General features: G+C 41.0%; 1 non-coding gene across 1 annotated transcript; it reads right to left on the bottom strand.

The window, feature by feature from the left end:
• Positions 1-2513: 2513 nt before the first annotated feature.
• Trnas-cga lies at positions 2514-2588 on the bottom strand. Its single transcript has one exon. It is a non-coding gene; the product is annotated as a tRNA-Ser (tRNA).
• Between the last annotated feature and the right edge of the window lie 14880 nt (positions 2589-17468).

The following is a 17468-nucleotide window of genomic DNA, read 5'->3' as shown; positions in this document are numbered from 1 at the left end:
AGTAGAACAACAGATAAAGAAAATCATAGACGCAAACACAAACATTGAAGCCACACAAAACCAGTTGTGTTCGACAGTAAAAAAGGTAACCAATGTAGTTAACAAATTAAATAAAAATTATGAAGAGGTACCTCTAGCTGTAGAAAAGCTTACTTGAAGGGTAGCAATGTTAGAAGTTGACTCAGCCTGTGCTACGAAGAAGAGAGAGAAGATCAATGAAAATTTGAGTCATGTCAAAACAGTCCAATGTGTCAAAATATACTGAGCTACACCCAATAGTCACAAAAAAACTCTCTAGATATAGTATCCATACACGTGGCTGGTCCATATCGAAGAAGTAAAGTTGGAGTAAGATACATAGTGGCACTATATGATATTTTCTCAAAACATATCAAAATGTATGCCATTAAAAATGCAACAGCCACAAATATCAGAAAAAGAACTGAGGGAGACTGTTTGAGAAGAACTAAAGGTACTGCTAACTGATAATGCTTCATATTTCATTAGGCTAAAGTGGAAACAATTTATGATCTCACAGGGCACAAAGCATATATTAGTATGATTTTTCACCCAGAAGCAAGCCCAGTAGAATGTGTCTTTAAGTAATTTATCTGGTTTATTAGGACATACACCCCACACAAACACACCCAATGGGTAGAATACATAATTCCTTTCATGTAAGTTGTCAATAATTTTCGACATTCTTCAACAGGTTTCACACCTAACAAATTGATGTTCCAGATAAGCCAAACAAATGAGTGGGAGTCCCTCATACCAAAGATACCCACAAAAGAAATGTCACTACAAGACAAATTCAAACAAGCCATGGTTACACTAGAAAACAGGGATGAGTATAGAAAGAAAATTTATAATAAGAAACTGAAACATGTTACCCAATTTTTTGAAGGCCAACGAGTCCTCTTAAGGATGTACCCTAAATCAACAAAATTTGGTAAACTGAATAAGAAGTGGCAATTACTCTATTCAGGGCCATATATGATTTCTAAAATACCATACCCTGGGATGTACAGGTTAGTCTATGAGAAAACAGGGAAAGACAAGGGTCTCCACCCTCACAAAGATATAAAAGTTTTTATAGAATGATGAAGTTAGGCAAATTTTTTTCTTTCTATCACAAGATTATTGTACATAGTGTACATAGCTCTAAGTGTAATTTTTCTTCTGGGGTGTCTTTTAAGATAATGTGTACACACATACGTAATTCTTTTGATTTGTGCATGAAGGCATAAAATTAACAGTAATGAGAAGTAATACAACACTTAATGTGAAGCAAAGGTATAAACAGAATTAGCCTATGGCTCAGCTGTGCATGCTCAACAATACGCACTGATGTTGGTAGTAGGAGAGGAGGCATTGGCCTGTGCTCATGTGCGACATACTGGCAGAAGGCGCAACCGAATAGGAATGCAATACGTACAAGTACTTAACTTAAACACAAAGTAAACAGAAATACTATGCAAACATGTCCACTACCTAAGAACTAAGGAACCTGTTGATATATGTACACAGAGATCTAATTAAATACTAAGGTATATACAGCATATTTTCATGCAAAAGAAGCATTATGAAAAAGTACACGAGACGTGAAAGCTAAGCACAAACAACAAAATACCGTAAGAAATGTCAATTAATTTTCCTTGTAGAGTACATATTCATAAAGGGTACCAGAACAAACGAATGTCTATGAATTTAAAAAAAGTGTAGAAATATCTGCAGATGTTTGCAATGACCAAATGTGTCGGTGGCCATTGAGCTATGTAATGCAATTCATTTTAAGTTCTTGTCTTTCAGCGACCAGTGCATTGTCATGGTGCAGAAGATGACAATTATGTCGAGAGTAGCAGGCACCTTGAGTAAACAATTTAGTTATAAGGATATTTATACAATGGTCGTAAGGCAAATGAAAAATGAAATATGCATCGTCACAGTGTACCTCCATGACAATTATTAGTACCTATTTGCTGCAGAGTACACATAAACATTTAAGCATGAGATTCTGCAGAAACCAATTAATTTTTATAGTGTAACCTGAAAGCTTAAATAGTGACTTTTCGAGGTATTTGAGAAAGATAAGTCTACGATGGTTAAAACTTCAAATTTCACACTAAGCTACATGTGAATTGAAGTAAACTGTGCTAGCACATGAAGAAACAACATGATACTATGAAACTTCCTGGCAGATTAAAACTGTGTGCCCGACCGAGACTCGAACTCGGGACCTTTGCCTTTCGCGGGCAAGTGCTCTACCAACTGAGCTACCGAAGCACGACTCACGCCCGGTACTCACAGCTTTACTTCTGCCAGTACCTCGTCTCCTGCCTTCCAAACTTTACAGAAGCTCTCCTGCGAACCTTGCAGAACTAGCACTCCTGAAAGAAAGGATATAGCGGAGACATGGCTTAGCCACAGCCTGGGGGATGTTTCCAGAATGAGATTTTCACTCTGCAGCGGAGTGTGCGCTGATATGAAACTTCCTGGCAGATTAAACCTGTATGCCCGACCGAGACTCGAACTCGGGACCTTTGCCTTTCGCGGGCAAGTGCTCTACCAACTGAGCTACCGAAGCACGACTCACGCCCGGTACTCACAGCTTTACTTCTGCCAGTACCTCGTCTCCTATCTTCCAAACTTTATAGAAGCTCTCCTGCGAACCTTGCAGAACTAGCACTCCTGAAAGAAAGGATATTGCGGAGACATGGCTTAGCCACAGCTTGGAAACATCCCCCAGGCTGTGGCTAAGCCATGTCTCCGCAATATCCTTTCTTTCAGGAGTGCTAGTTCTGCAAGGTTCGCAGGAGAGCTTCTGTAAAGTTTGGAAGGTAGGAGACGAGGTACTGGCAGAAGTAAAGCTGTGAGTACCGGGCGTGAGTCGTGCTTCGGTAGCTCAGTTGGTAGAGCACTTGCCCACGAAAGGCAAAGGTCCCGAGTTCGAGTCTCGGTCGGGCACACAGTTTTAATCTGCCAGGAAGTTTCATATCAGCGCACACTCTGCTGCAGAGTGAAAATCTCATTCTAGAAACATCCCCCAGGCTGTGGCTAAGCCCTGTCTCCGCAATATCCTTTCTTTCAGGAGTGCTAGTTCTGCAAGGTTCGCAGGAGAGCTTCTGTAAAGTTTGGAAGGTAGGAGACGAGGTACTGGCAGAAGTAAAGCTGTGAGTACCGGGCGTGAGTCGTGCTTCGGTAGCTCAGTTGGTAGAGCACTTGCCCGCGAAAGGCAAAGGTCCCGAGTTCGAGTCTCGGTCGGGCACACAGTTTTAATCTGCCAGGAAGTTTCATATCAGCGCACACTCCGCTGCAGAGTGAAAATCTCATTCTGGAAACATGATACTATGTTAAGGATTAGTCAGTGCACATTAGTTCCACAAAATAAAAGTTCTTTGGCAACTACTGTACGAGTAACACTTCCTCATAAATCCTTGAACCAGTACATGAGTATTTCCTTTCTTCCCTCCCAAACAAAAGAGATGCCACCAAGTGTAGTTAAGCCTGCAATCCGTTATGTTTCAGTCCTCTTTCCAATGTAGTTTTCTCTCCTCTACCCAAGGAAGAAATGAGCTCCCATACATGATAAAAGCTTATCTATAAAAATGAAGCATAAATGTATCATGTGCTTGTATTATATCGTGAGAATGTGTATGTAATTAATTCGTGTATGTGATGTGAACGAAGATTACGTTGAAGCTAACAAACAAACTGAAGTAACAGAACCCAGTTAAAGAAAAATTTATGACGTTTTAAAACTTAAAAAATTTATGCTCATAGTGTAAGCGATGGATGGAACGTTAGACATAGGTATAAGCTATCCTGTTATGTGCATTGTTGTAACTCAATACCTGTATGAATTTTCATTGGAAACCAAGCTTCATATGAAGAAATGAACTTAAAAGACAAGTAATTTATATTGAACTATAGCTGAAACTTCCTGGCAGATTAAAACTGTGTGCCGGACCGAAACTCGAACTCGGGACCTTTGACTTTCGCGGGCAAGTGCTCTACCAACTGGTTGTTAGAGCACTTGCCCGCAAAAGTCAAAGGTCCTGAGTTCGAGTCTCAGTCCGGCACACAGTTTTAATCTGCCAGGAAGTTTCATATCAGTGCACACTCCACTGCAGAGTGAAAATCTCATTCTGAACTATAGTTGTTTGAGCTGGTACTTACCTCATCAACGGATGCTGTTGGTCAGGGTTCTCTTTGCTGAAAATGCGAGTACAATGGGTAATAATGATGCCTGGGTCATAAAAATGGAGATCCTCTGCGACAGAATTGGATTTTGTACAATAAGCACACACCCACTGCACCCAGAATGAAAACAAACGCCACAGCAATTCTTCAATATGTGACACTCAGGTGAAAGTGTGACATTCCATGTGAAATCAACATTATAAAAATGAGTGTAAGCACACGCGACAGTAGCAGCTGACATGTTGACCATTGGTAACTTGTTCTTAGCTACCAAATCTGCCAGAGCCAAGTGCGAAACCCAGCAGCAAGTATTAAGCAAAGTTAACATTATTGTTAGCATGATAAATTCAAATATGTAATGGACTATCATATTATGTACATAATTTTTTAATTTCTTGTAGAACCTTTAGATACATGGGATCAGCTGATATATCCATATATCGATTCCATTAAGAAATGAGAAGCCGACAAATAAAGGGCATCGACCCCTATCGGCAAATGTAAACATGTACAAGCCAAAAACCACTGTACGTCTCCATACCATGTCAACATAGAGTGTGGGGGCAGTTGTGTAGGTACATGCTGAAAGACCCCCTGGATGTCGTAAAATTAAAATTTATTAAGAACAAATAATGAAACACTGATTGACCATAAGTGTTGGCAAAGACATTAATTATGAATGCGCGGTAAGGTGCAGACAAATGAAAAATCCATCATTCTTTTTTTTTTCTTGCTCTCTGAAGGTCTGTGAAGAAGTGCCGTTTGGAGGATGATGGGCTACGAGTGTTTTGTATCAATATGTTTCAAAATAAGAAAAAAATTTTTACTAGTATTAAGCATTTTTTATTCAAGTGAAGTGAAACTAAGTAAGGAGGATTTTCTTAATTATGACATGCACTGGTGTACTTGAAGTCTGCTGCCTGCATCTATAATTGAAAAGTAAGAGAAGTAGTCTGATAGCCTAAAAATTGATACGAGCACATAGCATTTCTAATAACGCAATTGTATTATGCCTTTTAAATGTTTCTCACATATATGTATATTTTATTTATTTATTTTTTTACAACACAGGTACCTCACTATAGTGCTGGAGGGAGAGGTTATTCTGCATTCCCCTACAGAAGAGACTTGCCATGGCTTCACCATCACATCCTAAAAGACCCCATGTATTCATGTAAGTTATCGTCAACGGTCAGTATAATTTCTGGTGCTGATCAGTACTCGAAAGTGGGGATAGCACTACCCACAATTATCCTCTCCTAATAAAATTCAAATACACACCCAACCATTCTATTCTTTTTTCTTTATGTTGTAAAATGTACAAAACCAATAACTATTAATTCTAAATTCCAGAATCTTTAGTTTCTATATCCACAGCTTATGCAAAGATCTTACAAGTTAAAGCATTTCTCTGCAAGTGTCATAGTGATGTAACTCCCTTCACTTTCTATTACTATCATATGATGTTGTTGTTGTGGTCTTCAGTCCTGAGATTGGTTTGATGCAGCTCTCCATGCTACTCTATCCTGTGCAAGATTCTTCATCTCCCAGTACCTACTGCAACCTACATCCCTCTGAATCTGCTTAGTGTATTCATCTCTTGGTCTCCCTCTATGATTTTTACCCTCCACACTGTCCTCCAATACTAAATTGATGATCCCTTGAAGCCTCAGAACATGTCCTACCAACCGATCCCTTCTTCTAGTCAGGTTGTGCCACAAACTTCTCTTCTCCCCAATCCTATTCAATACCTCCTCATTAGTTATGTGATCTACCCATCTAATATTCAGCATTCTACTGTAGCACCACATTTCGAAAGCTTCTATTCTCTTCTTGTTCGAACTATTTATCGTCCATGTTTCACTTCCATACATGGCTACACTCCATACAAATACTTTCAGAAACGACTTCCTGACACTTAAGTCTATACTCGATGTTAACAAATTTCTCTTCTTCAGAAACGCTTTCCTTGCCATTGCCAGTCTACATTTTATATCCTCTCTACTTCGACCATCATCAGTTACTTTGCTCCCCAAATAGCAAAACTCCTTTACTACTTTAAGTGTCTCATTTCCTAATCTAATTCCCTCAGCATCACCCGACTTAATTCGACTACATTCCATTACTCTCGTTTTGCTTTTGTTGATGTTCGTCTTACATCCTCCCTTCAAGACACTGTACATTCTGTTCAACTGCTCTTCCAAGTCCTTTGCTCTCCCTGACAGAATTACAATGTCATCGGCGAACCTCAAAGTTTTTATTTCTTCTCCATGGATTTTAATACCTACTCCAAATTTTTCTTTTGTTTCCATCACTGCTTGCTTAATATACAGATTGAATAACATCGGGGAGAGGCTACAACCCTGTCTCAATCCCTTCCCAACCACTGCTTCCCTTTCATGTCCCTCAACTCTTACAACTGCCATCTGGTTTCTGTACAAATTGTAAATAGCCTTTCGCTCCCTGTATTTTACCCCTGCCACCTTCAGAATTTGAAAGAGAGTATTCCAGTCAACATTGTCAAAAGCTTTCTCTATGTCTACAAATGCTAGAAATGTAGGTTTGCCTTTCCTTAATCTATTTTCTAAGATAAGTCGTAGGGTCAGTATTGCCTCACGTGTTCCAATATTTCTACGGAATCCAAACTGATCTTCCCCGAAGTCGGCTTCTACCAGTTTTTCCATTTGTCTGTAAAGAATTCATGTTAGTATTATGCAGCCGTGACTTATTACACTGATAGTATGGTAATTTTCACTTCTCAACACCTGCTTTCTTTGGGATTGGAATTATTACATTCTTCTTGAAGTCTGAGGGTATTTCGCCTGTCTCATACATCTTGCTCACCAGATGGTAGGGTTCTGTCAGGACTGGCTCTCCCAGGCTGTCAGTAGTTCTAAGGGAATGTTGTCTACTCCTGGGGCCTTGTTTCGACTCAGGTCTTTCAGTGCTCTGTCAAACTCTTCACACAGAATCACATCTCCCATTTCATCTTCATCTACATCCTCTTCCTTTTCCATAATATTGTCCTCAAGTACATCGCCCTTGTATAGACCCTCTATATACTCCTACCACCTTTCTGCTTTCCCTTCTTTGCTTAGAACTGGGTTTCCAACTGAGCTCTTGATATTCATACACGTGGTTCTCTTTTCTCCAAAAGTCTCTTTAATTTTCCTGTAGGCAGTATCTATCTTGCCCCCAGAGAGATCAGCCTCTACATCCTTACATTTGTCCTCTAGCCATCCCGGCTTAGCCATTTTGCACTTCCTGTCGATCTCATTTTTGAGACGTTTGGATTCCTTTTTGCCTGCTTCGTTTACTGCATTTGTATATTTTCTCCTTTCATCAATTAAATTCAATATTTCTTCTGTAACCCAAGGATTTCTACTAGCCCTCGTCTTTTTACCTTCTTGATCCTCTGCTACCTTCACTACTTCATCCCTTAAAGCTACCCATTCATCTTCTACTGTACTTCTTTCCCCCATTCCTGTCAATTGTTCCCTTATGCTCTCCCTGAAACGCCGGCCGCGGTGGCCGTGCGGTTCTGGCGCTGCAGTCGGGAACCGCGGGACTGCTACGGTTGCATGTTCGAATCCTGCCTCGGGCATGGGTGTGTGTGATATCCTTAGGTTAGTTAGGTTTAAGTAGTTCTAAGTTCTAGGGGACTTATGACCTAAGATGTTGAGTCCCGTAGTGCTCAGAGCCATTTTTTTTCTCCCTGAAACTCTGTACAACCTCTGGTTCTTTCAGTTTATCCAGGTCCCATCTCCTTAAATTCCCACCTTTTTGCAGTTTCTTCAGTTTTAATCTACAGTTCATAACCAATAGATTGTGGTCAGAGTCAACATATGCCCCTGGAAATGTCTTACAATTTAAAACCTGGTTCCTAAATCTCTGTCTTACCATTATATAATCTATCTGAAACCTTCTAGTATCTCCAGGGTTCTTCCATGTATACAACCTTCTTTTATGATTCTTGAACCAAGTGTTAGCTATGATTAAGTTGTGCTCTGTGCAAAATTCTACCAGACGGCTTCCTCTTTCATTTCTTACCCCCAATCCATAGTCACCTACTATGTTTCCTTCTCTCCCTTGACCTACTACCGAATTCCAGTCACCCATGACTATTAAATTTTCGTCTCCCTTCACTACCTGAATAATGTCTTATCTCATCATACATTTCATCAATTTCTTCATCATCTGCAGAGCTAGTTGGCATATAAACTTGTACTACTGTAGTAGGTGTGGGCTTCATGTCTATCTTGGCCACAATAATGCGTTCACTATATGATAATAGAGCAAATATCATTGTTATTCTTGGCTTTTTGTGTACTAAATGTGCATCATATATCTCGAAAATTTTCCTTGAAAAGTTAATTTATGGTCAAGTTTATTAACAGTTCATGGCTATCTTCATAAATGTACCAATGCATTTATTACTGAATAAACACTGGACACTATGCATGCTGGTGTTGGGGTTGCATTTCTTTTATTTATTATTTTTTTTATTTCTTGAGGATGTGGTAGTAGAAAGTATAACATTAAAAAAAGATAATAGACTAACCTAAGATGATAGAAATTGTCACTGAGAAAACTAAGATAGAAATAAGGTAACAATTTAACTCGGACAGCCGGTGGTCATCAATTCATCGAATCTGTGAAGGGTGTAAACTCTCCTGGGGCCTTAAATCTTCTTATCATATCTATCTCGTATAATGCTTTATCTTGCCCTGTATTAGGGTCTGTTAGGTATATTGATTTTGGATGTGGTATATCCTGAATTTTAAGAGGTCCCCTGTAACACTGCAAAAATTTGCTTGTTTCCTACTTTTAATTCAAGCTGTGATGAAAATCACATAGTAATACCAAAGTTCTGTTTCTTTTTTGTGCCTGTTTATCAAATTCTCTTGTACCTTTTGTTGCAACTTTTCCAAGTCAATCATTAGTGTATTCAGCCATGTAAACAATTTTAACAATGGCTATCCTACAAAAGGTTTTATTCATAATTTCTGCAGGAGCTAATCTTGTTGACATATGTGGTAATTCATTAAGAATCACTTGAAATTCTGGCACTAGTTGTGTCCCGGTAGTGTACTTGAAAATACTCTTGCAAACAATGCATTACAATATTGGCATTTGTTTGTTTAATGGGATAAAGTCTAACATACTTTATGTTCGAATGAATATTAGTATTAAGCGATTCTACTTTATCTTGCACGGTGGAATTTACAGATTCATGTAATCATTATTCCAAATTAGACAGCATTTCAGGTGTGGTAAATATTTCTCTTAAATTCTCAGTATTGTTTGAAAACAGTTATATGATCTTATGGCTCTAAGATTTGCTCTTTAACTTTCTTGTGAACTAAATTGCATTGGTTATTGATCTCAACCTTCAACTCCTTAGGCAACTGGGTCAAAGTACTTCCAATGATAGTTAATTTAGCTTCTAGTTCCTATTTAATGTGATCTCTTATCTCTCATTTTAGTTCTTTTCCACATTTTCTGCTTTGACAGACAGTTCATTACTTTTGGACTCTACTTTGTCAGATAGTTCCTCAATATTAGAATCTGCTTTGTCCGATAATTCCTTAATATTAGAATTTACTTTGTCAGATAGTTCCTTAATATTCCAATCTACTTTCTCAGATCATGTATTACAATTAGGATTTATTTTGTCAGACATTTGTTTCAAAAAGCATTTAAAGCATTCTGGAGCCTCTGCAGCCTTTCTTCTAGTAATGACTGGCATTCAATGCAAATATTCTCTATTATGTACCCTCAATTTCTGCACAGTTTTCTTAAACATGATAACACTGAAGCACTGTGTTGCTGTAAAAAAAAATATCAACGTGGGTTTATGTGTTTTCTGAACAGCTCACCATTTCTGATGAACAGCTCTCTCTCATCATGTAGCCAATGCAACTGCGTGTACGTGACAATGATTTGCACCACTCAGTTCAGCCAATGTGTTCCACACAGCAATAGGTGGACTGCACTGTGTCGTACAGCAGCAGCCCCGCAGCTTTGCCCGGCTACTACTGTGCACCTGCCGATGTCATCTTCTCTGAACCCACCAAAAAATTCTTCTCCAAACCGGTTGGGTAATTACTGTATTGTATTTAAAACATTCTTTTATTCAAATGTCGATGTTATTTACTTGACATGTAAATTTAATTGAAGTTGCTGTGATACTTGTACCACAATTATATAAGTATGATTTGTCTTCAGATTCCATGAATTGTTCTAATATTTCTCTTTGCTTTCTTCTTGATGGAACATTACTGAGTTTTACATTCTCTTATAGTTACTCCTTTTGTTTAATTTAAAAAATGTTCAAATGTGTGTGAAATCTTATGGGACTTAACTGCTTAGGTCATCAGTCCCTAAGCTTACACACTACTTAACCTAAATTATCCTAAGGATGAACACACACACCCATGCCCGAGGGAGGACTCGAACCTCCACAGGGATCAGCTGCACAGTCCATGACTGCAGCGCAGTGCCTTAGACCACTCGGCTAATCCCACGCAGCTTTTGTTTAATCCTTGTTACTCTTAGCAATGCCGTAATTTATCACATTTTGAATTTCAAGATTTTGCAAATTTATGGTTCTTTATTTCCTCCATTTTACTCCAATGTTCCACATCCTGTACACTGGGAGCCAAATGAAATGTTTCTCTTGTTGGGTTACAGTTTTATGTAGCTGCTGGCTCGCTCATTGCAGTTGAAGGTGAATGAGAACACTTCATTGGATCTGTAACCCGACATAACATCTGATGTTTTTTTTAATCTGGTCGCTGTAGATGATTCTCTGGAAGTGGAAGCCCTGCTAATCAGTGGCTCTAAAATCCTGTATGTAGGTGAAGACGGGGTTGACTTCTTCAGGTTCTGCAGCTGTTATTAGAGCAAGAGAAGGTAAGTAATGTGACCTGTGAATTTGAGTAAAACACAATCTTTTTATATGACATACACCTCGAAGGCTCAGCATGGCAATCCAGATTACAGTACATCCCATTTGTCGCAAAACCATCTTCCCCTTTACTTTCATTCTTGGAGGCTGTGTTTGCTCTTTGATGGTCGAGCCACTGCCAAGCCTTGACACCAAAACGTAAAAGGCCCCACCCACAGCAGATGAAGCCGTTTATTTGTTGCTGCCTCTTGCTGTTTTCTTGTATTCCACACCTCCCATTTAATTTCTGCACAAACGAAAACAAACACCCATGAGCAATATATGTTCCATGGCTTATGCCCTACTTAGTATTATTCTGTCACGGTCACCTTTCCTTGTACTCCACAAGGTGTGTGAAATTTCGTTTGCCTAAATGGCATATAACACTTCAGTATCTTCTAATCCCTTCCATAATTTCTGTAACTCACTCTTATTATTAATACTATCATCCAAAAAATTAGACTTTTTGTGTACTTTTTGCTCCACCATTTCTTCTACACAGTTCCCCAAATTAGTTAAGGTTTTTGGATCGCTAGAAATTTCCATAAGATTTTTCCTTATAATATTTCCACCCTATCTTGTGTCTCTGAGATTTGATTGCAAATAGTTCCATAATTGCTCCAAGATGATTTCTCTACATGTGTCATCTTATCATTTACATCTTTAAACTGTATTTTCATATCTTGTCTAACTGTATCACAGTGCTTGACTATTTTTGTTACAAACTCCTTAGATATATTAGCTAAGGTTTCCTCTAATTTGGAAATCTTATCTTTTTGGTGGTTAAACCATCTATTATTTTTAAAGATAGTTCACATAGTTTATCTGCTTCACTTTTGCTGGTTTGGGATGTTCATCTAGGTTTTCAAATGCTTTAAGTTTATCTAGAGTTTCCATTAAATATCCATACTCCTGGTTGTGATAAGCATGTAATGTAAATTACTGTACAGCTTAAAGCACTTATCACACTAAAAACCTTGGTTGTTTATCAACATATTTACACCATCATCCATTGTTAATGAATGTCATTCATAGTCAGTTACTGCATATTATATAACTCCACTTCACCTAATTTGTCTCACCAGCTGCTGTCACTCCCTGACAATGCCATCATATGTGTAGCTGTCAGAAGCCATCACAGCACCCATCACCATAGAAGGCGCTCACTGAAAATCTCCTCTATAGTTGGCTTATCATCACATGGTTTATGTGTCAAGAACGTACATACATGAATAATAGTCGTTGTTTACTTGGCTGTTATGGAGAACTGGTATTCCTTTCATCTAAGATCATGACAATCTAAATTGTTTGGGTTTACTTCAATGCACAATCCCTTTAGTTTGACTATGTTTCTGCCGTTTGCACCGTTACAGTGTATATGCTTACAAAACAGTTCTCGATGGCTTGCTTACTTCTGTCGCACTAGGCAACAATGTACATCTTCTCATTGTTTGTAAAATTTTATTTTTAATTTCTTGTTATAGCTATCTTATTTCCTCTCGTCCATATCCTTCACTTAGGATGCCACATGAGGTGTTCTTCTTGTTGTGGGTTGGTTTTAAGTTAACAATGTATTGTGAGGCACCAAGTCTTTACTCATTCCCATGTAATAACAGTTACCTTCTTTTCCGAATTTCCCAGTTGCCATCTTCTTTTCTCTTGATGTTGTGGGTCTGATGTGGTGATCAACTATTTAAAAAGAAAATAATTGAGATATTATATCCTTGATGAAAAATAAGGGAGACTAAGAGAATGGCAAAATTTCACGAAAAATCAAAGCAGTGTTTGTAAAAGATAACTATTTAATTGTACATCACAAATATTTAAACATATTTTGCAACAGATTTTGGCTCAGTCAGTAGTTTTATACCATTTTCAGCAAATTCAAAGAATTCACTGCACGAATAAGGAAATTCGTGGCAACTTGCTGTTTAGATTTGATTAGGTTTGTACCACTTCTATTCCTTGAATGCTCCACTCATTATTCATAAGAGATAATACCCACTCAGTGTGAGCATTACTTCCTGGTATACTCATAACATAACCCACCAGCTTACCCAAGTTTTCAAAATTCACATTATTTGATTTCAAAGTTGTTAAACCTATAATCCATTTCTGGCTAAAGCTACCATCTAAAGAGACAGCAAATTTAATTGCATCAGTAGGACTGCAAAATTCCTCATGTAACTCACTTTCATTCACACAATCCAGTCTGACACACTCCACACCTTCTTGCATGTCATTGAATGTTAATTCCCTTTTGAGACATAGTGACTTTAAACTATCATCAAATTTGTAAACTAAATAAGAATTTAAAGACTTGTAGGAGTGTGGTAACAAACATGATGTTATTGTCGTGTAATGACTGTCAACATTACTGATTCACATACACAGTATTTATTTACTCACATTATAGGGACAGATACAACTTACACACTTAGCATCTTAGAACACACTGCCCCAGGGTCCAGAGATACTGTTTTGCAATGATACTCTTGGGGCCGGAAGTCCATAGAGCTAGTGTCCCCACAGGTCTCCCCCCCCCCCCCCCCCCCCCCCCCCCAAAGACATGTAATGCTGATGTTGTGTTGCTGTGTGGTGCAGGTGTCATCTCTGGAGATGCTGTTGTATGTGATCCTGTGTCCAGTTTTCCGTTTTGTGGTCTGGGGCTCACACATGTAGGACGCCGTCCCTGGATTGCATAGATAACAGTGCAGCTGTATTGAGTGACTGCGATACTGGTGTGGAGTGGTACAATGATTGTGACACTGTTCTGTTGTCAACCTGGTGGTTTATGTACGTGGCAGATACCACAATAGTCGTGTCATGTAGAGACACTGTGCTATCTTCTGGAACGTAGTGCTTGACATAGACTGTGATGGAAAAGAGGGTTGTGTCAAATGGGCAGTATTGTTCCCTGGCATCTCCGACAAAGTCCATGCTGGCTTCAGTCTATTGAAGGACACAGTAGTAGGTTTCCTGGCTATCACGATTTTGAATGTGTTAGGTCCCCATCTTAAGACTTTGTATCATCCACTGTATGCTGGGTGAAGTGCTGGCTTGACAGTGTCTGTGCATAGCATTACGTGAGTGCAAGTCTGTAGGTTTTGTGCACAAATACATTGGGTGTTGTGTGGTGTGACAGCGGTGCGACTCTGATTCTGTGTAACCATTCTCTGACCCATTGCACAAGATCTGGAAGGTCCTTGTTGCCTTTGTCCATTGTCTTTCTGAAAACTCCTGCTGAGAGGCTAATCGCTTCACCATAGAGGACCTCCACTAGTGAGGCATTGAGTCCTCATTGAGAGCCATTCTGATACCCAGCAGCACCCAAGGTAGGGCCTCTAACCATTCGTTATTCTGGCACACCAGTACTGCTTTCAGTGTGCAGTGCCACTGTTCCAATAGACAGTTTGACTGTGGATGGTAGGCTGTGGTATGGAATCGGTGGCAGCCACAGAGGTGGCACAGTTCCATAAATAGGATTGACTCTAATTGTCTGCCCTGATTGGTCATTAGTGACTCAGGGCAGCCAAATCTCGCTATTCAGAGGTCGATGAATGATCTCACCACTGTTTCTGCTGATATGTCCCTGGGCAGGTCAGCCTCCATCCACTGAGTCGTTCAGTCGATGTCTGATACGATATAATGAACTCCATAAGATTCAGGTAGTAGCCCCACTAAATCTATATGTACGAGGCAAAATGGTCCTTTTGGACAGGGAAGCTCCATAACAGTGGCTGGTTGTGTCGTCTTATCTTTGCTTGGGTCCAACTGGCACAATCCCTCTTCATACACTCCTGGAAATGGAAAAAAGAACACATTGACACCGGTGTGTCAGACCCACCATACTTGCTCCGGACACTGCGAGAGGGCTGTACAAGCAATGATCACACGCACGGCACAGCGGACACACCAGGAACCGCGGTGTTGGCCGTCGAATGGCGCTAGCTGCGCAGCATTTGTGCACCGCCGCCGTCAGTGTCAGCCAGTTTGCCGTGGCATACGGAGCTCCATCGCAGTCTTTAACACTGGTAGCATGCCGCGACAGCGTGGACGTGAACCGTATGTGCAGTTGACGGACTTTGAGCGAGGGCGTATAGTGGGCATGCGGGAGGCCGGGTGGACGTACCGCCGAATTGCTCAACACGTGGGGCGTGAGGTCTCCACAGTACATCGATGTTGTCGCCAGTGGTCGGCGGAAGGTGCACGTGCCCGTCGACCTGGGATCGGACCGCAGCGACGCACGGATGCACGCCAAGACCGTAGGATCCTATGCAGTGCCATAGGGGACCGCACCGCCACTTCCCAGCAAATTAGGGACACTGTTGCTCCTGGGGTATCGGCGAGGGCCATTCGCAACCGTCTCCATGAAGCTGGGCTACGGTCCCGCACACCGTTAGGCCGTTTTCCGCTCACGCCCCAACATCGTGCAGCCCGCCTCCAGTGGTGTCGCGACAGGCGTGAATGGAGGGACGAATGGAGACGTGTCGTCTTCAGCGATGAGAGTCGCTTCTGCCTTGGTGCCAATGATGGTCGTATGCGTGTTTGGCGCCGTGCAGGTGAGCGCCACAATCAGGACTGCATATGACCGAGGCACACAGGGCCAACACCCGGCATCACGGTGTGGGGAGCGATGTCATACACTGGCCGTACACCACTGGTGATCGTCGAGGGGACACTGAATAGTGCACGGTACATCCAAACCGTCATCGAACCCATTGTTCTACCATTCGTAGACCGGCAAGGGAACTTGCTGTTCCAACAGGACAATGCACGTCCGCATGTATCCCGTGCCACCCAACGGGCTCTAGAAGGTGTAAGTCAACTACCCTGGCCAGCAAGATCTCCGAATCTGTCCCCCATTGAGCATGTTTGGGACTGGATGAAGCGTCGTCTCACGCGGTCTGCACGTCCAGCACGAACGCTGGTCCAACTGAGGCGCCAGGTGGAAATGGCATGGCAAGCCGTTCCACAGGACTACATCCAGCATCTCTACGATCGTCTCCATGGGAGAATAGCAGCCTGCATTGCTGCGAAAGGTGGATATTCACTGTACTAGTGCCGACATTGTGCATGCTCTGTTGCCTGTGTCTATGTGCCTGTGGTTCTGTCAGTGTGATCATGTGATGTATCTGACCCCAGGAATGTGTCAATAAAGTTTCCCCTTCCTGGGACAATGAATTCACGGTGTTCTTATTTCAATTTCCAGGAGTGTATTTGGCCACACATAATGCTCCGAAACTAGTTTTGTCATGGGGCACACTCCGGGGTGAGCTAAGTTATGGAGTAAGTCAAATATTGTTCCGTGATATTTGGCAGAGACAAAAGGTCATTTCCTCCCCCCTGACATGTCACACCAAACTAGTTTGTTGGTTCTGGGCACTGGGCATTGTTGTACTTGTAATCCCATGTCACCGCCTGACAAGAATCGTTCCAGGTTGCCTGTGGGTCTGTGAGGTTTTCGAAATCCAGTTGAGTGTTCATGGCCGCTAGGCACGACAGTTAGCCAGCAACAATATTATCCACTCCGTGCACGTGGCAAACGTTTGTTATGAACTGTGAGATGTGATCCAAGTGCCTAAACCTATATGGTGTGACGTTGGCAGATGGATTCTTTACTGCGTCAGCTAATGGTTGATGGTCTGTATAGATAGTAAGTGGTCTCCCTCCAGTATCCTCGCAGAAGTCGCACACCACTTCGTACACGGCCAGTAGTTCACTGTCAAAGGTTGACCACTTCCTTTGAGAGTCTGTCAGTTTCCTTGAGAAAAGACGGAGAGGTTGAGTCATCCCTGGCACTTCCAGCTGTAATACAGTGCCTATTGCTTGGTCACTCACTTCTGATGTAATGATAAGATGAGCATCTGGTGAAGGTAGTGCGTGACGAATGTTACGCGAGGCTGTCACAGTTGGGATTTGTCAGTATTAATTTCCACCCCGAGTTGTGACAGCTTGTTGCATACTCCACACAGGTGTCATTTGTGCTACTCTCTGGATTTTGAGAATATAATTAAATCATCTAAATAACAGTAACAGTGTGGCTCATGGAAAAACAATCTTTGCTATGTCTGTGTTGTGTTTTTCAACCCAAAAGGCATGAATAAGGGTTCATATAAACCGAATGGAGTGATAATGGTCGGTTTGTGAACGTCCTCCAGGGCCATAGATATTTGGGAGTATGCTCTTGTACCATCCAGTATGCTAAAGATGATTGCCCCTGCCAACTCGTGCGTGAAATCTCGCATATTCATAACTGGGTAGCTATCTATAATTGTTCTGGCAGTGAGGTACTGGTAGTCACCGCAGAGGCACC

Source organism: Schistocerca piceifrons, chromosome 2, assembly GCF_021461385.2.
Source record: "Schistocerca piceifrons isolate TAMUIC-IGC-003096 chromosome 2, iqSchPice1.1, whole genome shotgun sequence".
In the NCBI taxonomy this organism is placed as follows: Eukaryota; Metazoa; Arthropoda; class Insecta; order Orthoptera; family Acrididae; genus Schistocerca; species Schistocerca piceifrons.
The sequence above is the reverse complement of the archived record's forward strand: the minus strand, read 5'-3'. Positions and strand labels throughout refer to the sequence as shown.